This window comes from Urocitellus parryii, chromosome 13 (assembly GCF_045843805.1).
Source record: "Urocitellus parryii isolate mUroPar1 chromosome 13, mUroPar1.hap1, whole genome shotgun sequence".
NCBI lineage: Eukaryota > Metazoa > Chordata > Mammalia > Rodentia > Sciuridae > Urocitellus > Urocitellus parryii.
Genome location: NC_135543.1, coordinates 13,463,097 through 13,487,276, shown reverse-complemented (window position 1 = coordinate 13,487,276; position 24,180 = coordinate 13,463,097).

Here is a 24,180-nt window from a genome sequence, read left to right as displayed (position 1 = left end):
GATCCCAGGCCCCCAGGGCAGAGGCCACTGGCACAAACTCTTTGCCTGATCAATAACCTATTTGGCTAATCTCCTCCTGATCATCCCCCCACAGGATTGCCCCAACTCTGTCTTCATAAGCGCTCAGCAGCAACCTGGCCTAACCCTGATGCTCCCCTCACCCAACTTAACACATGCACGTACAATCTCAGCATGGGTTATTCTACATGTTCACAAGACAGTGGTCTGTGAAAAACTTAACCAGCTGTAACCAAAGTAATAAGACTGGGGCCAGGAAAAATCCTTAACTCAAAGGACAACACCTCGATTCTTGTATGAATAGCTTTTTCATATATATATATATATATATATATATATATATGAATTATATACATTATATATGTAAATATATTTATATAATAATATATAATTTCATGAAATATGGAATATATAAATTTTCAGATATATGTGAAAATTATCTGAAATTATATATTATATATAATTTATATCCACATATATTTATATACATTTACATATATAGTTTTGCCCTTTACCTTTGGATGTAAACTAGATGAAATTAATTATGTTTGGGTGTGGGATAGTGTACGAGACCCTGCAGAGACACTGATTTTGTATTTAAAGAAGTGATTCTTCACAGCCCAGAGCCAGAAAGCAGAACACGCTGCAGGAGCCTGTGAGGAAGACCCTTAGCCTGGTAGAACAAGATTTAGCAACAAGCCTGGGGTTTCCCCACATGGATTCTTCCTCTAAAATGAGGAAACGTGCCTTTTGTCCAGTTTTGTTTTCTGCGGGCATCACTTTTAGAGTTAGAGGTGTTGTTAGAGGCACCAGAGCTATTGAGATCACTCTGTGTTTGTACTCTATGTATATGAAGGAGACACGTCCTAGTGGTCATAATTTTTCTACATACTTTTCTAAATCACAGCTTTCTCAGTAAAACTCATGCAGTCTTAAGCATTAAGTGCATTTATAAACTATTTTTCTGATTTTGTCTTATTATATTCCTTCAGCTACCCTCCCCAGTCTTGCTATGCTCCCATGAGCACCATCCCAGGCTTTAATGCATGTCTTCCCGTCTCCTGGCGGCCTCCCCCAGGCAGACCTAACTTACACAGCTTGGTTGTGCTAGCCATCTCATTTCACTTATTTTTTTCACTCAGAGTGGTTTTGAGATCTAGCCATGTGGATAAAAGTGTCTTATTTAGTGTTTCTGGTTACAATCTAGTTTTTTCATCCTATGCAGACTCTGCATTTTACTTATCCAAACTCCCACTAAAAGACAGATTATGTCCAACTGTTTACATTGGCAGTTAATGCTACTGCAAACACAGTGACATAAGTCTCTCTGAGCATCTGTCAGAAAGATTCTCTAGGTTGTCACCGAGAAACCGTACTGCTGGGTCACACTGAGAACATACATATACATGTTTTCACCAAATACCACTCAACTCGCCCTCATAAATGACAGCGGCAGGTGACTCCTGCCAGTTTGTAGAGTCATGCATGCTACTTCCCACATCCTGGCCTGCCTGTGATATCATACACCTTTTTACTTCTGGCCAGTAAAACAGTTGTAAGGCAGTATTTCCCTTTAGACATAATCTGCATTTCTCTGTTTATTATTGAGTTGGAGTCTCTTTGTATATTTTTAGCCATTCCAGTTTTACTTCTACAAATATCTTATTTATTTGCCCACTTTTCTATTTTCTTCCTGATCTGGAAGAGTTCTATTGATGATTTAGATTTTAAGCCTTTATGCTAGTTTTGCAAAAGATCTTCCAGCCCATCTCTTACCTTTATCTAGCGTATCTCGTTCTGGAGAGAAAACTTTACTTTTGATGGCATCTTATCCATCCATTTTTGCCTTGGAGATTTGTCCTTTCTGTGCTCCTGCTTGAATCATCCAGCTTTTGCCGCACGACACTCCACTCCAAGGCATGGGGGCCTTCACCAGCTCGGACTCCTGGGGGGGGGGGGGTATCAAGTTCTTCTTCTGGACTGGGCCTCATGGGTTGGGGTTGCAGTCTCCGGTCCTCACTCACAGGGCAGGAGCTCGTCTGGGATGGCCAGACCTCTCGCCCACAGCCTCTCAGCCTCCAGAAGACATTCCCAGGAGGCTTCCCAGGGTGTCTCAGGCCTTCCCGAAGCCAAGGAGGGCCAGCCCCATGGAGGCACTTTCTAGCTTCTGCTTCCTCATATTTGTCAACACCCAGGGACCAAAGCAAGCCTTGGCCAAGCCCAAGGGCAAGGAGTGGAAAGAGAGAGCATTCCTCGTGAGAGAGGCTGAAATCCAGTGCTGTTTCCCCCGACCGACTGTGCCACTCCCAGCTCGCATGGACATTTCTCCTATATTTCCTTTTAGAAACTTTGTGATCTTATAATTATTCAGCATTTCTTTCTTTATATGGTTGTGATTTTTAATTTATTTAAATTAATCATTCAAATCTTTAGATATTTAATATGTGATCATATAATTACATTCGGTACATGAAATTAATTTAGGGACAGTTAACATCTATTCTATCCTCGGTTGGCCCATTCATAAGCATGGTCTATGTATTTCTGTTACTTGATTGGTCTTTTGTATTTCTTTAATATTAGAATTTTTTGTCTATAATTTGATGTGTGTGTGGTTTTTTTGTTGTTGTTTTTGTTTTTGGCTACGTTAATCATGGATACTTTACCGTTTGGGTGGTATTTATTCAACTATATCAACAATGTTGCTCTCCTCACCCATGACATTTCACCAGACTTCAAATGATGGAAATGTGGACTAATGGCATAGTTGAGATGTTGTAATGAAACTCTGAATCTGTGTACAAAGCTTGTTATCCAGTAATATTAATATCTGAGATGACATCATTTATCATGCTTTCTAAAATGCACCAAATGACTAGTTTCAAAATGAAATCAGCCTGTTGGAGTATTCACCCAAGAGATTTTAATAGATCTTTCTCTCCCAGTAAATGCAGGAGGTCAGTTCTCAGTAAAACACACAAAGGCAAAAAAAGGTCATGAACTACTCTCTCCGAAATCTCCTTTATTTCAACAGCTCCCAAGTGTTAGGGAGAATTAATTGCTCAACTGTAAAAACTGGGTCCCAGAGAAGTTTCAAAAACCAGCCAGATGGGAGAGAGTTTTATGACCCATGTGGTCTTATACCCTAGCAACGAAAAACCAGAGGGGGAAAAAAGGCTTACAATCCTTTGTCAGCACAATGACTATAATTTTCCTTTGTTCTGGAGGGTAAAAACTGAGAAAGATGAAGGCTAAACTTACATACCTGAATTTTCATAATGTTGGGTGCTTGGGGTTGTAATCACTTGCTCAGAAAAGGATTATAACTGCTTACCATTTTTGCCGAGGGAAAAGAATATAATGAACCTTTGAAGAAACACGTTTAGACAGTTTAAGAGTGCTTTGTTTCATGGATGTATACGTGCATTCAGCAGGATGATTACTTGGTCTAAGGAGCAAGTATAATATACATTCTTTGTTTAAGATTTTTTTCTTATTTTTGCATTTCTTTTTATTTGATGGCTTTTATTGTATTTTAATCCCTCTTTGTTATGCATCCATTTTTAATATCTGGATGCACTACCAGTACTTCTGTCCATGGAATGATGCATGACACAGCCCAGTCTGGGTGGTACAGTTCAAAGTACCAGCTTTCCACTTGGTTGGAAGAACTTGGGCAAGCCACACTTCTTTGAGCCTCAGTGGACTCACCTGACACAGGAAGGGTTTAGATAATCCCAAATGTCCTCTCAAACTCTTAAGATTCTGAATATCTCCTAGGACTCTTGGCCTCTGGAGATAATTTTTGAAGTTTCTATAAATAAAAGTGAAAATCAGCCACCTCCTTAAAACCAGCGAAAAGCTTAGAGAACACAGTAATCACCAGGCCTCTGTAATCCCTGCAGGACTGAATCAGAAATTACAGGGACGCCGTGTGTTAGTGAGGAGCAAAGTGCTGGCTTAATATGTCTTTCCAAAGTCCATGTTTCTTCTAGCAATTTCATGAATTGCCATGAAAATTTGAAATGGATGAGAACTTTGGTTTTTCCAGATAAAGTGGGTTGATCTGCTTTTTGTTTAGACCAAAAGGTGACTTTACCAGAAATTATGCTGAACATCTAAGGCATTAATCTGGATGAGTGAGCTCAGCCTGACAAAGACACTCAGATGCCCTTCTCGGCAGCAAGGCTGAAAAAGCAATCGCTTTCGCTTGCTGAGGCAGGATCTGCTGCCAAGCGGGGTGCAGGGGAGGGAGAGAAACCAGAAAATCAAAGCCATTCCAAAGGGATAATTGAGAGGCCTCAAGTAAACAATCAAGCAATGTCCAATGTTTACCTACTGATCAAGACACCAGGTCTACATTCTCTAGTAGCTTGTAACATTGTTAATAGGAACCCTCTCTTCATGGAAGGGGACCCAGAACCTGCAACTCCTGCTGAGATGGCACCACACCCTTCAGCTACAGCCCCCAGCCCAGTGTCATTGCATCCTTCCACATTTGGGTTTTTTCCAACCTCTTGCAGTGGGAATCTGGGGAATCTACCTGTTGGCTGGTAGCTGCCTGGGCCCTGACATGTTTCTGGCTAACCATTCTTCATTCTTGGAATCCACTCCTGTTGCTGTTGTGTTGGCCTTTCCACCATCGTCCTGGTTCTGCTGTGCTCTGCAGCCCAAGACCCTCCAGGCTGGTTGGGCACACTGGGGCTTCCACTTCTACATCCTAGATACCCCAGGGGGCCTCATCTGCTGCCTAGAGCCACCCTGCAGCCTGTCTTCTCTTGGCTCTTGATGTGGCTTTTAGTCCCTTTCTTACTCTGACAGGTCACCCACTGCTGGACATGTCCACCATCATGTCCAGAACGTGGCCTGCTACATTCTTGTGTCTACAGCAGAGACCAGCAGAGCAGGAGTGATGTCTCCTTTGTTCTGAGGTCACTTCAGGGCTCCCTCGGAGGATGCACACTGAGACTTTTCTTGAGTTAGAGCTGTGGAGTCATTAGAGACTGTGGCCACTGGGGCTCTAGTGTTTCCCTGAGAGATGACCAGGACAGAGTTCCTCTTCCTTGCCCCATATCCTCTTCCTCCTATTTCTATCGATGACACCATGGTGTGAAAAACACCTACCTCCTCGTCCTAGTGGAAAACCAACCGCCAAGTACGTCTGAAAGCTGTGTCACTGCTTTGGTCCGTCTGTGCTGCCCCTCAGCTCAGGCCCTCATTCTGTCTCACCTAGACCAGTGCAATATCCTCTTTCCCTGAAAGTCCCATCCCACCCTCGCCCTTGACCTTCTTCACCCTAACCTTCCCGTTGCTTCAAGAAGGAGACTTCATGTTTGCCAGCACAGCAGCTAGAGCTCTCCATTAATTGGCCATCTCTCATCACTCATTCCCATGTACCCTTTGAAATACGGTGAAGAAAGGCCCAACATTATCCCTAATCTGATCGAATGTTGCATCTCTCATTAAACTCTGTACCCAGCACAGCAAAGACCTGTTGCTTAAACATGCCCTAGATTTCTGCCTCTGATCTGAGGTGTGAGATTCCTCTGCCTGGCCTTCCTCTCGGTCACCTCCTGTCTCCTCTTAAGCTGACCTCACATGTTCTGCCATCCCCTCAGTCAGAAAAATTTCTCTTCTTTGCACTATCATGAAGTTTTGCACCTTTGTTCTCAAGATGTGCACAGTTGTTTACATGTCTACCTTTTCTATCAGCTTATAAACAATCTGATTGAGTCCAGAGAAATGTAATCTTTCTCTTTAAGGTCATCACAGTCATTGGTAATAGTAGGTACTCAGAAGTGTTTGTCAAAATGAATCAAAATTATATTGTTACATTGTGTATTGTGTGCAAGTACTGGATATATAGCAACAAATCCCATCAGTGTGCTACTATAATGCACCAATAAAAATGTGGGGAAAAATAAATATCAAGATGAAAAAAAAAATGAATCTGTCCAAATATGTACCCAAAAGCCTGCTTCCAAATACATGCACACATTCTTGTTTTACAGGCACACCTATGTACATGCATGTTCAGGCACACATGTATATGTTCATGTATACACATATGCATACCTACCCCTGCACACTTGTACACATTCATGGACACACATAAAGTCACAATTCATACGTGTGTACATATACACACTTGCATTAAAGGCAAACCTATATATACATTCACACATGTGTATACATGCAAATATTAAACTCACATCTGTATGCACATGAAGGTGCACCATGCATTCCTGCACCCTCACATATATGCCCACACATGCACACAGGTACACACACATTACCATTCCCTAGGAAAACGAGGTCTGCCAAGGGCGGTTGCATGTAGAATGGAGAGGGACTGGCTTGTGGTGAGGGAGTAAGGCATTGGGTGGGATTCGGGGAACACTTATTTCCACACTGACAGCTCTTTCAGGGGGAGGGGCTCTCTGTGACATCCGGGCTTGCTGTTCCCTTTGCTCACAGATCAACTAATTTGCCTAACAGGAAATTTAGAGAACCAACTGCTGTGATTGGCCCTGCCCCTCTCTGTCCCCTTTAAGCCATGCTGCCCACTGGGGACATGAGTCGGAGAAGGCTGGAGCAGGGTGGAGTTGGTCCAGGTGGGAGGCTGCCACCACCCAGGCTGCTGAGAAGGGGGCTCAGCGCTGGGAGGTTTAGAAGCCACCTCTTCAAAAATGCAGTAAGGTGGGTACGGTAGTCTCCACTGCCTGGTTTGCCTCCCTGTCGGCACATGGATCAGGCAAGGAGTGAGCAGTACCTGTTGGCGCCACTTAAGACCCGAACAGAGCTGGAGACTGAGGACAAAACTCGGGTAAATCCCCTCCTGTCTGGCTCATCAGTGGCTTCAGATTCTTAGAACGGAGAGAGGCTCAGGACAGTCCCTCTGGTTATGACTCGGTGAGTCTATTTATGGATTGTCGGGTAGAGGACAGCACTGTAGGTATACAGCTGATCTTGGCTATCCCGGGACTTAGAATCTAGTTGAACAAAAGGCCACAGTCGTGTTTACCTCAGTTTGTTTACAGCCAACTGAGCTGGCGAGACGCTGGTACTGTGTTGGCTGCATCTCCTGGGAAGCTGGTTTCAAACCCTGGGGTCCCCGCTTTCCTCCCCTGGGTGTGACATCATGTGTCGGCCACGCTGCGGCGAGTGTGTCATCCATTAGGAACTGTTTCCTTTGTTGCGATCTGCTACTTCTGAAGACGTGGCTGAGTTGACCTGAGGGTCCCAGTGCAGGGGGTGAAACAGCTCCTGCACTTAGTGCCTTGTGCAGTTCTGCCTTCTTCAAGGCTGAGACAACCAGAGAAGATTCTAGATTAGCTGGGGTTACGTTGACAAAGACAGTGCTGAGGATAGGTTAAAGGGAGGGAACTGTTGGAGGGACAAGGCTGAGGAGCAGGACAGAAACTGTGGCATTCAGAGCTTGGTGGTCGCAGCATTAGTGACCAGCTGGCGTCTGTCACCACGGAGGAAAGGCAGATAGGAAACAGCCTTAGGCTGTGTAGAGGGGTTGAGTGTCCTGGATAGGTGACACCAGGACTTGGTGGAATCGACTTTTCTTGAAGAGCTTGACAATTAAAATCGATTTTAGCCCACCTGGCTCGGCTAGCACTAGTAAGTCTCAGAAAGAAGCAATAAAGCCGGCTCCACTGCTCATCAGGAGGGGGCTGGGGGTTTGCCTCTGCTTTGCCCTGGGGAGTCCAGTCATGACTGCACACTGGCTTCTCCCAGGACCCACTCAGACAGAGGCGACACTGGGGAGCTCACGGATAAAAATATGACCGTTGTCTCTACCTCCAGCCAAGGGGGCTGCCCTTCTTAGAGGCCTGCCAGGGCCAGCTGTGACTTAGAGGATGTGTTTCTTTTTAAAAAAAATTATACCTAAATGAAAGAACTGTTTCTAGAATTGTGCGCTATTTTTGAGTTTATGAAACTGGAGTGGTAACCTCAAAGGATGACACAGACCATGTGATAGGTTCCCTGTTGGTCCTTGGCTAATGTCCCCAACAAGGCCCTGTGGAGCCTGATCGTGCCCCCAACCAATTGCCACCACACGGGTGAAGCCCCTGCTCCTCACACCAGCACAGTTTCCAAAAATAGGAGGTGTGTCTCTGCTGGTGTTTAAGGTGATTTTGGTGACATACAGATGACCTCCTTTGTTTTACTTTAATATTGAGGTATTTATTTTTTTACATGTAGAGGAAAATAATCAAAGGGTAGATATTGGGCTGGGGATGTGGCTCAAGCGGTAGCGCGCTCGCCTGGCATGCGTGCGGCCTGGGTTCGATCCTCAGCACCACATACCAACAAAGATGTTGTGTCCGCCGAGAACTAAAAAATAAATATTAAAAATTCTCTCTCTCTCTCTCTCTAAAACAAAACAAAAAAAAAAAGGGTAGATATTTCAAAAAGAAGGGAGAGGAGGCTGGGAATCCCATGAACAAAGGGAAAAGCATGTGTTTGCTCTCTGTAAACAAGAGGGAGAAAACTGTGGAAAGAGTACGACAAGGTTCCAAGATGGACACAGGAAGGTGAGTTTAGGTAGAAAATGTGGGGTCTGTCAGGGAGGACCTTGAAATCAGTAGCAAGTGTGATAAACGTCATGTAGCTAATAGAACATGGGCTTTGGAGGAAAAAAGATGGAATAATGAGATGAAGTTGCTGAACTCTCTGACCATGAATGCAATGATGGCTTTTTTTTTTTTTTAAGCTAATGGAAAATGGGATCCTGGTGATCTGTGGGTCATGACGGCGTCACAACTAATTAAATTATCCACTGGTGGTAGTCATGCCTCTGGCAATAGCTAAATAAGTTACTACTATCAAGCTTGTTTCTGAAAACAACAGAAAGCTGAACTAAATATAAAACATCTTTTTAAGACACTGGAGAGCTACTAAGGTACTAAAAATTTCCAATACCAAGATTAGAGTGTTTTCTCTGACTACAGTGAAATCAAGCTGCAAATAAGTAAGAAAAAATTAAGGAGAAATTCCCATGTTTGGAAATTATGCAAAACACTTATAATGCCCACAGGTCAAAGAAGAAATAGAAATTATACAAATTAGAAAATGTTTTGAATTAAGTCATAATTAAATTTCTACATTTCAAAACTTATAGGATGCATTTAAAGCCAAGTTTAGAAGGACATTTACACAGTTTTAAAATAGAAATATTATGAAAGAAAAAAAAAAGGCTGGAAATCATGAGATTTCCATGTAGAGAATTTTAAAATAATCAGAACACCAAATCTACTCTAAAAAGAGGAAAATAAAGGAAGGACCACAAATCAGTAAAATAGAAAAGAAATCTAAAATTGAAAAACACCAACAATGCCAAAAAGACAAGACAAATTAACACAGAGAAGACACAATAGAAGAAATTAAATCAGAAGGATATTGCATCAAACCTACATTTAAAAAATAAGAATATCAAAAAAAACATTTGTGTCCACAAATTTGAAAATTTTTAACAAAGTGGACAAGTAAATTTTAAAAATATTTGATTTGAAAAAACTGACAAAAGAATTTTAAAATCCTAACATACCTGTATCTAATAAAGAAATTAAATCCACTAATTTTAAATGCTATTACAAGCCAGGAGTGGTGGCGCATACCTGTAATCCCAGCTACCTGGAAGGCTGAGGCAGGAGGATCATAATTTTGAAGCCAGCCTGGGCAATTTAGTGAGACCCTGTCTCAAAATAAAACAAAAGGGTTAGAGATGTAGCTCAGTGGTAGAGTACCTCTGGGTTTAATTACCTATACCAAAAAAAAAAAAAAATTAAATGCTATGACAGAAACAAGAACAACTTTAAGAAACTTCCCTAATATCTAAAGTGTTCCAGCATTTAAAGAATTTCCTCCTAAGAATAGAAAAAAAAAAAAAAAGGAAACACTTCGCATTGTGTTTTATAAAACTAGCAAAATGTTTATATTAAGGTTTTAAATTTTATTGATCTTTCCAATGAATCAACTTTTGGCTTTATTGATTTTCTCGATTATTTGCTATTCTCAATTTCATTGATTTTTGTTCTTCAAATTTTCATCCTTTGGCTTCCTTTTAGTTTCATTTATTCTCAGTCTAGTTTCTAAGAAGCTTAGATTAATGATCTTAGATATATTTTTTCTAATGTGAGTGTTTAATGCTATAAATTTTCCTCTAAGCAATTAGGTTTCAATCCATAAATTTTGAAATGCTGTGCTTACATTTATTCAGTCAAAAGTTTTTAAATTTTTATTGAGATTTCCTTGTAGACATTGGACTACATTAAAATTAGGAACGTCTATTCACCAAAAAAAAAAAAAAATAGAATTGAAAGAGCAAAATAACAAACAAATGCGGAGTGGAGGAAGTTACTTATAGCACATATAAATTGCAAAGAGCCTGGATCCTGATATATAAAGAACTTCTAAAAAAAATCAATAAGGAAAAGACAACTTAATAGAAAAATGGGTAAAAGTCACAAATCTTCACAAGCGAGGATATCCAAATGGCCAATAAATATATGAACAGCTGCTCAATCTCAGTAGTCATCAAAGATGTGCAAATTAAAACCACAGTGATTGTACAAGATGTAGTGTCACACCATATGTGCAGTCATACATGTACCTAGGTTAATAATGTTCATCTCATTCCACCATCTTTCCTGCCCCCATACCCCCTACCCCAACCCCTCCCTCCCCTTTGCCCAATCAAATTTTCTCCATTTTTCCCAGGCATCATATACAATCAGAGAAATGAAAAGTTGTGCTGCAGTTGTGTACAATGAATCAAAATAAATGCATTCTGCTGTCATAAATATTTAATTAAAATAAATGGTTAAAAAAGATTCATTTCTGTACTTTCAACGGCTACCTGTCAAACTGAATATTGGACAGGGCGGAGATCAACTCTCATGCAAAGCTGGTAGGAATATTACTTGGTACAACTTTGGGGACGCTAATAAAGCTGAACACATGAGTGTCCTATAATTTTGTAATTTGTAATTCCATTCTTAGGCATTCACTCAAGAAATGCAGAAAGCTTATACCAAAAGACAAGGAGCCTAATATCAATAGAAGGTTTATGCATAATGCTTTGTGATAGGCTAAATAACGATGCCCCAGGGGTGGATATGGAAACTGTGAATGTTACCTCACATGGTGAAAGAGTCTTTGAGGATGTGATAAAATTTTGTTGAGATGGGAGATTATTTTGGATAATCCAGGTGATCCCATATCATCACAAGGAACCTTATGAGAGGGATACAGGAGGATGAAAGTTAGGAAGAAGCAAGACTGGAAGCAGAGTTCACAGAGGACAAAAAAATACTAGGTTTACTAGCTTTGAAGATGGAGGAAGGGACCATGAACCAAGGACCTAGGTGGCTTTACATGGTCCTAAAGGCAAGGAAATTGGTTCTCTTCTAGTGCTTCCCAAAGGGAAACACTCCTACAGACCCATTTTAGACTTCTCACCTACGGAACTATAAGATAATGAGTTCAGATGATTTATTTAATGTCATGAAATCTATGTTGTTACAGCAACCACAGGAAACTAGGTACATGCTCCAAAATGGAAACAGCCCCAATGTCCATCATGAGCTGAACCATCCTGTAAATGGTGGTATATTTCTATAGTGGGAAATTCAATGGCAGCTAAAATGAACAGCAATAAAAACTTGATGAATTCTCACAAACAAGAGCATGATCAAAGAAGCCGGATGCAAAAGAATACACACTGTATAGGATTCCATTTAATCAGGTTTAAAGGTAGCATCCTGCCCCTGTGGCCTATTTGAGTGTCCAACAGGTAGGGGATGGTCAGTGGTTACAGTGAATTCAGTCACATGGAGGCCCTGTTGTGATGGTCCCCTGTCCTCCAGGAATTAGGCATTGCCAGTCCTGGGAATAAGAAAACTCAAACAAGTGCTAGGGAAATTCTGTTCATGTTGGGTTCTTGGCTTCTTCTGACAACATCGGTATTCAGAGGCAGAACTTCATAAAATTGAACAATGGGATAATGAAAGGAAAGGCATTCCCTTTGATTACCTTTCAGAGGCCAATAATGGGCTAGGAACGCACACTATTCTGCAATCGCCAAGCAGGAAGCAGGCCTGAGGGTGGAGTTGGCACTTCCTCACATACTAAAGGCCCTTTCAAGAAGGAATTTAAGGGAGTTTGGCTGTTTTACAAGTCTTAAGTCCTAAGAACTCTTCCTTAGGCTGCTGTAACTGAGAACTGCCAATTATGGGTTTTGAAACAGGTTCTCCCCTGGGGAAGCCTAGGGCCGCTGCTCCCTAGCAGGAACACCGCCCACCTGAGTGTATTCTACCTGAGTAACCCCATCCCAGGGGAAGAAGGTGATTAACAATCTGAGTGTTCACTCCCAAAGTGTTTTACCAAAAATCAAGTTTGGACCAGCAACTCAGGAGGCTGAGGCAAGAGGACCACAAATTCCAGGCCAGCCTGGGCAACTTCGCAAGGCCCTAAGCAACTGAGTGCGACCCTGTCTCAAAATAAAAAATAAAAAGGGATGCAGGTGTAGCTCAGTGGTAAAGCACCCCTGGGTTCAACCCTCTTACCGAAATTTAAAAAATAAAAATAAGAAAGCCAAGATCAGGTTGGAAAAACAAATATCACTGTGTAAAGTAGTAGACTTTCTCACCTCCAGTAAAACCCACACGCTCACCTGGGCCAGGACTGAGGACCTAGTTCCCAGCAAGCTGTATCACACCCAGCACTTCCTTTTGGCCCTGGCACAACACTGTGTATTCCTCTGGGACTCTGGGCTACTAGTTTATTCTGGATGGCTCAAGTTCCGCCTTAGAGCAATGTTCCGCAGAGAGCAGTCTAGATGTTTCTCTTGGGGCTGAGTTCTCTTCTTCCCCAGTCATCCTGAAGAATGTCACATTCCACATTTTTATAGAAAGACGGCAGCTTTACCTGCCTTTCATGGTTTGTTGTTGATGTTTTCTACAGTGCTGACCTTAGACCCAACTGTAGTGTGAACCAGAGTTCTGGAATTTTTCACCCTGTCACTGGGGTCTCTGCCCCATATTTTAGGTCTTATGTCCTTTTTCCAAACAAAAATCCCTCTCAAACAAAATCAGAAGACAAGTCAGACTGAGGTCAGATTAGAAAAGGAGACAAAGGAAGGGCTTTTACCTAAACTTAGACCTAAAAGCCTTGTGAGAAAGTTCTCATACCTTCACTCCCCAGGCCAGCATTCCCCCCAGGCCTGTCGCTCCCAAATTTCTGGGACATCTACACATTTTCATTCCTAGTCTGAAAGCTACAGAAAATTCACCCACTTATAAAAATTGCCTGTGTGTTGTTCACTAGCCCCTGATGCACATATTTTTAGAAAAGATCAAAAAAAAAAAAAAGGGGGGGGGAGAGATGAATCCTAGGATATCAGGGTGCTTTCCCAGCATGAGCTAGTCATCAGGTAATGGAGAAGGCGTCTACCTAAGGATCCTGAGAATCGTCAGACCATTTTGTAAACTGTTTTGTGATCACCAGACCCTCATCATTGCCATGGCCATTCCTTCCACGTCCACCTCTTAGCGAGTTTCCTTTTATTTTTTTATATTCACTTTTTAGTTGTAGTTGGACACAATACCTTTATTTTATTTTATTTATTTTTACGTGGTGCTGAGAATCGAGCCCAGGGCCCCCGCACGTGCTGGGCAAGCACTCTGCTGCTGAGCCACAACCCAGCCCCCAGGTTTCCTTTTAAAGAAGAGCCTGGGATCCACAGAGGCAGCTCTCCCTCAGGGTGGGGGCATTCTTCCTGGAACATACTCCTTTCTTTCCTCAGTGAGTCCTTGTGCCTCGATATCTGGCACATGCTAAAGTCCTTTCCCATCAGGAAAGTCAAGGACCCTGTCCTTCTGAGGTGAGGTCTTCTCTGGGACCTCCCAGGAACCCTCCAGGGATTGTCAACAACTTTCAGCTCAACTTTAAGGTAGTCAGGGTCTGCAACCAAGGGAACCGTGCGCCCAAACTAGAAGTTTCAGGGAACAGTAAACAAGTGGGTTTGCTGCTCAAAGAAGCTTTTCCTGTGCCCCAGAAATCACATCAAATTATCAAATAATGGTTTGCAACACCCTCTGAATCCCTCTTTCAATATTTCAGAATTGGCAAGTGGGGATTTAAAACAGCCATGACCGTTGATTCATTAGCTGATTCAATTCCAGGTTATAGATATTTTGAGTCATTCCTCAACCCTTAATAAAACAGCAAGCAATTTAAACAACAATTACCTAAACATCAAATCCTTTCTTAGGAGAAAAAGTTATTTTCATAAATGGAGATAAGAACTTTTTTTCCTTATTCAACCCTCTGAAGTGACTACCTCAGCAGCTGAGTGTGGTAAACATTCAGACTCCGGGGAATAAGATCAGAGTGTGAGCTGCTAAGGGATCTGCAGTCAGAGTCTTGTCTGTCTCAACAAGGTGGTAACATACATCAGCTGAACTGTCACACAGTCTTAGCTGCATAGTGGAGCGAGAAAAGAATGTTTCACAACAATGGCTTTCACAGATTTTTACTAAATTTTTCAATACTTTCTTGGGAAACCATAAAATACCAGTTATCTGGACTGACCTGAATTCACCATTTTTGTTTCCAACTTGACATATTTGCGACTAGTCTTCCAAAATTCTGCTCAACTTTCTTCTTCTTTTTTTTTTTTTTTTTGATATCAGGGATTGAGCTCAAGGGTACTTAACTGAGCCACATCCCCAGCCCTTTTTATTTTTTTTATCTTGAGACAGGGTCTCACTTAGTTGTTTAGGGTCTTACTAAGTCACTGAGGCTGGCTTTGAACTTGCGATCCTCATGCCTCAGCCTCCTGAGCTGCCACCATACCTGGCTCAACTTTATTCTTTTGTAGTTGTTCTTTTTAGTCATACATGATAGTCGAATATATTTTGGCATATTATATATACATGAAATATAGCTTCATGTTCAGGTTGTACTTGAGGTGGCGTTTCACTGGTTGTGTATTCATATATGAACATAGGAAAGTAATGTCTGATTCATTCCACTGACTTTCCTATTCCCTTTCTCCTTCCCTTCATTCCCCTTTGTCTAATCCAAAGTACTTCTCTTCTTACCTACCTCCCACCTCCTTATTGTGAGTTAGCATCTACATAACAGAGAGAACATTCATCCTTTGGTTTTGGGGAATGGACTTATTTCACTTAGCGCGATATTCTCTAGTTCCATTTACCAGCAAATGCTGTAGTTTCATTTCTCTTTATGGCTGATAAATTTACATTTTCTTTATCCATTCATCTGTTGAAGGACACCTAGGCTGGTTCCATAGTTTAACTATTATAAATTGAGCTTCTCTAGAAATTAATGTGGCTGCATCACTGTAGCATGCTGATTTTAAGTCTTTTGGGTATATACTGAGAAGTGGGATAACTGGGTCAAATGGTGGTTCTATTCCAAGTTTCCTGAGGAATCTCCTCACTGCTTTCCAGAGTGGTTTTGCACCAATTCTCAGTCCCCCCAGCAATGTATGAGTGTACCTTTTCCTCCACAACCTCACCAACATTTATTGTTACTTATATTCTTGGTAATTGCCATTCCGACTAGAATGAGATGAAATCTCAGTGCAGTTTTAATATTCAGTGTAGTGGGGTTTTTTTTTCAAAACTTTTTTCACTTGTTTACTTATTTTTTGTATGTGGTGCTGAGGATCAAACCCAGGGTCTCGCACATGCGAGGTGAGCGCTCTACCACTGAGCCACAACACCAGCCCCTTCAGTGTAGTTTTAATGTGCATTTCTCTAACTGCTAGAGATTTAACTTTATTCTTAAAATGACCTGTACATCAGCAATTTTTCCAATCTCCTATTTTTAGCAAGAGTATTCCCCTTTTCCTTGCTGTTTTGGAAATGTTAGTAATGATAATAACTCTAATAATATTTATATTTTGAACCTTAGTGCTATTTTCAGTTTCTGAAAGTCTTCAGGCATAATACTGATTTCACTGCACACCTATCTGTGAACTAGCCAGAAGGATAAAGAGATGGATGTTTGTCTCATCCAGACTAACATCTCCAGAGTAGGCTGCAGAGTACATTGGCTGCTCCTCTAAGCCCTGGGTGGGGTGGAGAACGGATTGAGAAAGTACACAGGGGGGAGGAGGACAGGGAGGGCACGCTGCTGCCCTTTGTCCCCACTGCAGAGATTTTTTAAATTTTAGATTTTCCCCTGTCACACAGCCATGTGCTTTTGGAGCCCAATGTGATCTTTGAAGAAAGCACTTAAGAAATGGAACAATCGCAGCACAAAGGATTAACATGCTGTCACATGCTGAGATTTCTTGGCAAAACTTGGGAATTCCCATGGTTTTGAGTTTCAGTGGACTCTCCATGTCCATTCCCTCCCTTTCTTCCATGTGCCTCCTTTTCTAGTGTTTAGAAAGCTGGCTCAGGAGCAAGGAAAATCTATGTGCATGCCTGTGTGTCCAGAAAAGTCAATCTGCAAGGAAAAAAAAACCCTCACGGTATTTCAAAGTTGCTCAGGGACAGACAGCACTCGCCATAGGCTTGCACGCCTGGTGCCTGCTTTTTGGCAGGTAGTGGATATGAATGTCAAGTCCGACAGCACACTGCCTGATGGAACATTTCCTTCATTGTTAACAACAATGTAGTATAAAATTTACCTCTTACACTGGTTATATCCCTTAGGACAGCAATTTAACCGTGGTATCAAGTGCTATTAAAGTGTTTATCCCCTTTGACATAATAATCCCACTTGCCCCTGGAAACAGACCCTAATGAATATTTTTGTTAAGCTTTGTACTTAGAGATGTTGACTGCAGTGGAATCTGTAAGGAAGGATGAGTGTGAAAAAAGGGACACATGAATTATTCAGTATTAGTAGAATAGCTATATAAATTATAGCATATTATCCAGTGGAATTTTATGCTGCAATTGAACATTGTAATTATATAATAACATAGGAAAATGTTGATAATATAATATTAAGTGCAAACAACAGAAATCAAAATTGTACTTGCCCTATGATTAGGAATAGGTAAAAATCTCTGATGTCTGGGAACACAGCCTGGGAGGAAATGTAGAAAATCAGAATAAATGAATTCAGATGCTGGACTTGAGATGAACAGTAGTGGTGGGGGTGGAGGTCTTTCAAAATTCCTGTTAATGTTATTTAATAGAAATTTGTTTGCTTCTGTAAACAGGGCCTTGTGCATGCTAGGTAAGTGTTCTACCACTGAGCCCATTTATTAGAGATCTTGTAATAATAAGTAAAAATAAAGATAAAATGCAAGATTGCAACTACTGGGGAGAGTCAAAATAAGACTATAGTCAATCTCAAAAATATTTTGGTTCTAAGTCACTTTTGCAACATGTTGACTGTGAGAGGGCTTAAGTACCATTCACCATGCCAGATTCTCCAAAGCTGGTAGAGGACATGGTTAGTGTTTAGGGTTTGGATAGCAACATCTTAGCTTGTAATGAAGATGTGCTGTCTTATTTTTTTTTGCTCCAGACACATATGCTAATGACCTTTGTTATGTTGGACTTAATCACAGTACAATCACACAACATCTCAGTGGATAACAGACCCTGCATATGACAGTGGCCTCATGAAATTGAAATAGAGCTGAAGAATTCCTATGGCTCAGTGATGCCCTAGCACATGCATGACTCACCTGCTGGTGGTGATGCTGATGTGAACAGGCCTGCTGCACTACCAGTTGAATAAAAGTACTGCCCACACAGTCATGGACAGTGCCCAATACATGGTAATGGTACTAATTACTGGTTCATGTCCTGACTATATTTTGTATCATGATTTTGGAGTATACTCCTACTTATTTTTTTTTAATTTTTTTATTCTAATTAGTTATATATGACAGCAGAATGCATTATGATTCATATTACATATATAGAACACAATTTTTCATATCTCTGCTTGTATACAAAGTATATTCACATCATTTGTGTCTTCTTCATACATGTACTTAGGGTAGTGATCATTCCACCATCATTTTTTACCCCCTTACCTCCTCCCTTCACCTCCCTACTCTTCCTACTTATTAAAAAAATAAAGGTGCCTGATATGGTGGCTAATGCCTGTAATCCCCCAGCAATTTGGGAGGCTGAGGCAGGAGGATCACAAGTTCAAGGCAAGGCTTAGTAACTTAGCAAGGCCTTAAGTGACTTAGTGAGGCCCTGTCTCAAAAGTTAAAAAAAAAGAAAAATGGGATGGGGTCTGGGAATGTGGCTCAGTGGTTAAGTACCTCTGAGTTCAAGCCCCAGTACCAAATAATAACAACAACAACAAAATAAAAAAGAAAGGTTATTACCATATACCAATATGCTGTGCTCCACAGCGGCAGCCCCACACATCTGTGTTTAATGGTTGTGTGGAGTGATTGTCCTCTAGCATCTGTGTTTGTGTAAGTGCTCTCTAGGATGTTCACACAAAGACACAATTGCCCAGCAACACCTCTCTCAAGAGGTATCCTCTTCCTCAAAGACAGAGTGGCCATACTGCTGGATCCTTTTTAATCCTGTAACTAGGAGCAGATCCTGTAGGAACAGTTCCTGGAGGAACTACCACAGATGAATACCATGTGAAGTCCAGGGCTTACTCTCTGGCCAAGAAATGGACTTGAGACACGCCACAGTAATACAAATTCTGCACTAGTGTGATGCCTTGTGAATTAAAAGGGACGACCATGGGCAGTGGAGGACGGAGAGAAGAGACAGTTCAACTGAGGGCTGTGGGGAACGGAAACAACCATGTTGAGATAGGACTTCAACAGAGAGCATCCCAGGATGGACAGAAGCTCGGGCAAGACCCATCCATACTCTCTGGGGGGAAATCCAGGGCACATCCCAGCACGGCTGGATCATAGTCAGGAGATGATCAAACCAATGCTTGGAGCAAAAGGGAAAGACATTATCTTGTTCCCTATCACGCTGGGCGCAATCTGGCCATGGTGAGCACGCAGTCGATACTGAGTAGCTAAAAGGAAGAACAGTATGGAAGCCAGGGAAGAGTGGCAAGGACCCGACCCAGGGCCACACAGGGGAAGTAAGAGAAGAGAAAGGAGTGGGAAACCAGTGGAGGACGGAAGTGGGGGTGGGAAGAGGGTTTCAAGGTTGAAACCTGAGAAACTGGGAAAATAGAGCTGTGGCTAAAATTGCCCAAGAAACAGCCATCTAAAAAATTAGGGCAAGGTTACTCCAAAACTGAAGCAGAGTTGACCTCTCTATTCTGTCTCCTAACTCATAAAATATACAAATAACATACAAAAATTTATTACAAGACAATAATCTGGCCACATGGGACCAAGGGAAAAGGAGACGGGAAAAATATTTATTTATATATATAATCTCCAAGGTACATGGCCAGAGGTGCTCAGGGCTAGGGATGAGGAATCATATTTTATGGAAATGATGAGGTCTCCGGAGTATCTCGGCATCATAAATTGTGTTGAAACACATTTCATGTAGCCTCCTGGAAGAGCTGTTTCTTTGTCCTCAGTCTGTCTGTTGTCACGGGCTACCAATCCTAAAGGGAAAACTCGCTCTGAAACAACTGATTAAATAAATTTAATTAACTCAGAAAACACAAATGGGGCCTCCTGAGACTTCGTTCCGTTTGGCCCAGCTTTTAAGACACTGTCACAGGACTCCTGCTTCTGCCCTGAGACGTGCTGATTGCCACATGAATTTCCTCTAAAGTGTGCATCTGGTCCTCACACACACATTCTTTGCGCCCAGAGTGTTCTCACTCACCCAAGGGCTGTTCGTTTTCAAACACTGCCTTGGCTGTACAAAGGTAAGGCTGGTCATGGGGAAAAGGTGATCCTGTCTTAACAGGCCCAATTTTTGCTTCTGATGGACTAGAATACTCACGACAGTATCTTTTTACGTCTCTTGAATTTGAGGCAAAGTCGTCAGCGTAATAGGTAAGCCAGAGACCTTAGACCTCTCCCCTGGGCTAGACCAGTGGTTCTTAAGAGGTGGCCCAGGACCAGCAGCCTCAGGCCCATCTGTGAAAGTACTAGAAATGCAGATTTGCAAAACTGCCTCAGACCTGTTGAATCAGGAACTCTGACATCAGTCTGGGAAGTATGTGTTTTAACAAGCCTAGAGTGATTCTGCTACAGGCTCAAGTTTGAGAACCACTGGGCCGCAGTCTAGATAGCAAGACTAATTTTTTAGATTGAACATCATACAAATTGATGCATTTACCTCCTTTCGATCGGTCACTAATCATCTTTATGGGGGTGGGGGAAGTGCCTGCCAGATGTCAGACATCCATCATCATTCATCATCAGTCGAGGGGTATAAATAAAGCAGCCAGGACTTCTATTCTTGCACTGGGTTCCCAGATAAAATATAGGATGCTCAGTTACATTTGAATCTCAGATAATTAATTTTAAAAAATTACACATTTGGTAGTGGAGATTGAATCGCAGGACACTTTACCATTGAGCTATATCCCCAGTCCTTCTTTTTTTTTTTTTTTTAAAGAGAGAGTGAGAGAGGATAGAGAGGGAGAGAGAGAATTTTTAATATTTATTTTTTAGTTCTCGGCGGACACAACATCTTTGTTGGTATGTGGTGCTGAGGATCAAACCCAGGTCGCACGCATGCCAGGCGAGCGCGCTACCGCTTGAGCCACATCCCCAGCCCCTCCCCAGTCCTTCTTACATTTTATTTTGAGACAGGGTCTCACTAAGTTTTCCAGGCTGGTCTCAAACTTGTGATCCTTCCGTCTCAGCCCCCTAAGTAGCTGGGATTACAGGTGTGCCCCACAACACCTGGCTGAAAATAAATTTTGAGTAAGAGTATGTCCCAAATATTGCATGAGATATGCTTATACTAAAAATCATCCTTTGCTTACCTAAAATTCAAATTTAGTGGAGTGTTTTGTATTTTTTACTTGCTACATGTGGCAACCTTACTTTTGTGGTGCTTATATTCTAGTGGGAAATAAAAAATAAGTGAGTAAACTAATATGTATGAAGTGGCAATGGTTTCCAACGGTGATATGTGCGATTAAGAAAATAAAATATGTCTAGGCTGTAACTCAGGGGGGAAGTGTTCGCCTGGCAGTGTGCAAGGTCTTGGGTTCAATCCCCTGCACCACAAAAGGAAAGGAGACAGTAATAGGGTAGAGAGTGGCAGTGCACAGGCTGCTTAGGGAATGACTCTCTGGGAGGCCAGAGCTGGCTATATGTAGATCCGGGGGAAGAACACTCCTGACAAATGGAACATCAAGCACAAGTCCTTCAGGTGAGAATGTTGTGGTTTTTGGTTTTGCAACAGGGTTTCACTATGTGACCCAAGCTGGCCTTGAACTCAACCCTCCTCCTTCTGCTTTCTAAGTAGCTGGGATTGCAGGGATGTGCAGACATGCCTGGCTCAAAGACAGAACACTGTGGTTTTTTTGTTTGTTTTGTTGTTTTTGGACAGAATCTCCCTAGGTTGCCTAGGCTGGGCTCAAGTGATCCTCCTGCCTCAGCTTCCCGACTGCTGGGACTACAGGTCCATGCCATCGTGCCCCAACTCAGAAACTGGATGAGAAGAGCACCAGAGGCAGGGACAGAGGCAGATGCAAGCACAGGGAAACTCAGTGGAGGCTTTAGCAGGCCACAGCAGGGAGTTATCCTCTTATGGGAGACTTTGGAGCACCGAAGATCAAATGATCAGATTTTGGTTTTAGAAGATCTCCTAGCTTCTGTGAGGAGAGCAATTTGTAGACGAGGCAAGAGTGAGGAGTAGGGAGGTCCGTTAGGAAGGGTTGTGGAGCCCAGGGAGGAGGTGACAGAGGCTGGGACAGGCAGTCGCAATGAATATGGGAAGAAATGGGTAGATTCAGGACTTGGTGATTGATGGCAGATGGGGTTGGGCAGGGGAACAAGGTGGCGACTGATGGCGCTTTAAAAAAACTGGGATGAAATTGATTCTGGTCAGATGAAACTGAGTTTCTTTGGGGAGAGGAGGCATTGTGATATTTATTAAATAGTCTAGATGTCAAACACATGTCTGAATACATCAACCTGGAGTTCAGAGATTTCAGGAATAGAGATAAGAATCGGGGAACTATCAGTTTATACTTGGAATTTAAAATGTAGAACTGATTAACATTACCTAGGGAGCAACTGTGGATGAAGAGAAACGAGCCATCCTAAAATCAGAGGCCAAACCAAGGAGGAGGAGCCAATAAAGGGGGCTGAGGAGCACAACACCAAAAATCTCAACTATCTTAAAAGCCAAGGAGAAAAGTCCAAGAGGAGGTGGGAGGCGATCAATTTTGCTAACAAGCCAAATAAAATACAGAAATGTGACCATAAGAAAGAAAGCACAGAGTGGAGACAGCTGCAGGTAGGATTTGGCCAGGGCATAAAGAAAAAATTTTAGGCAAAAGCATTTTTTTATTCAATATCAGCTTTATCATAAAATTGTGTGTGCATATGTGTGTGTGTTAGTGTAGTTATGTGCGTGTGTGTGTGTGTGTATATGTATATATATATATATATATATATATATATATTTGTATACTATGTCACTTCTATTTAAATTAAAGACTATCACAGCTTGATTGGATGCAATTACAAATTATGTGTATGCCAGAAACAATTCCAAATATATTTCTGCCCCATTTTGATTTTTTTAAAAATTGTGGTAAAAACCACATACCTCGAGATCTGCCATCATTACAAACTTTAAGTGCATAGTGCAGTATTGCTAACTAAATGCACACTGCCATGCAGCAAAGCTCTAGAACTTTCTCATCTTCCTTGACTGAAACTCTATCCCATCAAGCAGCAAAACGTCATTTCTCCCGTCCCTAGCCCCTGGCACCCCCCATTCTACTTCCTGCTTCTGAGTCTGATGACTTTAGATGTCTCATAGGAATGGAATCCTGCCCACGCTGTCCTTCCGTGTGTGACATTTCACTTAGTGTAATGGCCTCAGTGGTCATCCTGTTGTAGCATATGCAGCTACTTTTTGTAGGGCTGAATGATATTTCATTGTAGGTACATATCACATTTTCTTTAGCCACTGGCCTATCAACAGGCATTTAAGTTGTTTCCACCCCTTAGCTATTGTGAATAATGCCACAATGAACATGGGAGGCAAATATCTCTTTGAGATCCTATTTTTAATTATTTCCAATAAATGCCCAGAAGTTGCTAGATCATATTGGAACGTTATTTTTGACTTTTGGAGAGACCTCCATACTGTTTTCTGAGCAGCTGCACCATTTTATATCCCCACCAATAGTGCACAAGGTCCAGTTTTCCCACATCCTCACCAACACCAGTTCTGTCCTTCCTTTCTTCCTTCCTTCCGAGAATGGCCATCCTACCAAGCATGAGATGGCATCTCCTGGTTTTGATCTGCATTTCCCTTAATAATGACGTCAAGCACCTTTTTATATACCCATTACTTATTTGTATGTCTTCTTTGGAGAAATTTCTATTTGAGAACTAGAATTGAGTTATTACTTATTTAATTTTTGCTATTGATTTGTAGGAGTTCTTGACATATTTTGGGTGTTAACTCCCAGGGAGATATAAGGCTGGCAAGTGTTTCTCTCCCACTCTAGAGGGTGCCTTTTCCTCTCTTGCTGGTGTCCTTTGCCTACAGAAGCTTTCTTGTTGGATGTGGTCCCACTTGTCTATTTTTACTTTTGTTGCCTGTGGTGTCATAGCCAAGAAATCATTGCCAAGACCATTTGGTTTCTTAACAGCATTAAGAGTGTGTTATTTGTTCCATAGAGCAGGGTGCCTCCAAAAATTGTATTTAAATTACTTCTGCAAAAAAAAAAAATCATTCTATTTTTGTTCATGAATTTTTAAACTGAATTTATAACAGAACATCAATAATTCACAGACCTTTCACTTGTGAAAGAAGAAACCCCTTTACATTGATTCCATGAGTTGCACAGGCGTGAAGAGCCGTAATTGGCTGAACTGCTTCTCTCTTTGGAACATCTGATGACATTATCAAACCACCATCATTAGCCATTTGCAAAGTTCTGCTGCAGATAATGGAGCCAACAGAAACAGCTATTGCCTCATTTTTCAAATCTGCAATAAAACTAGAAATTAAAAAACAAAACCAACGAAGGAGAACAGTTATTTGATGTAAA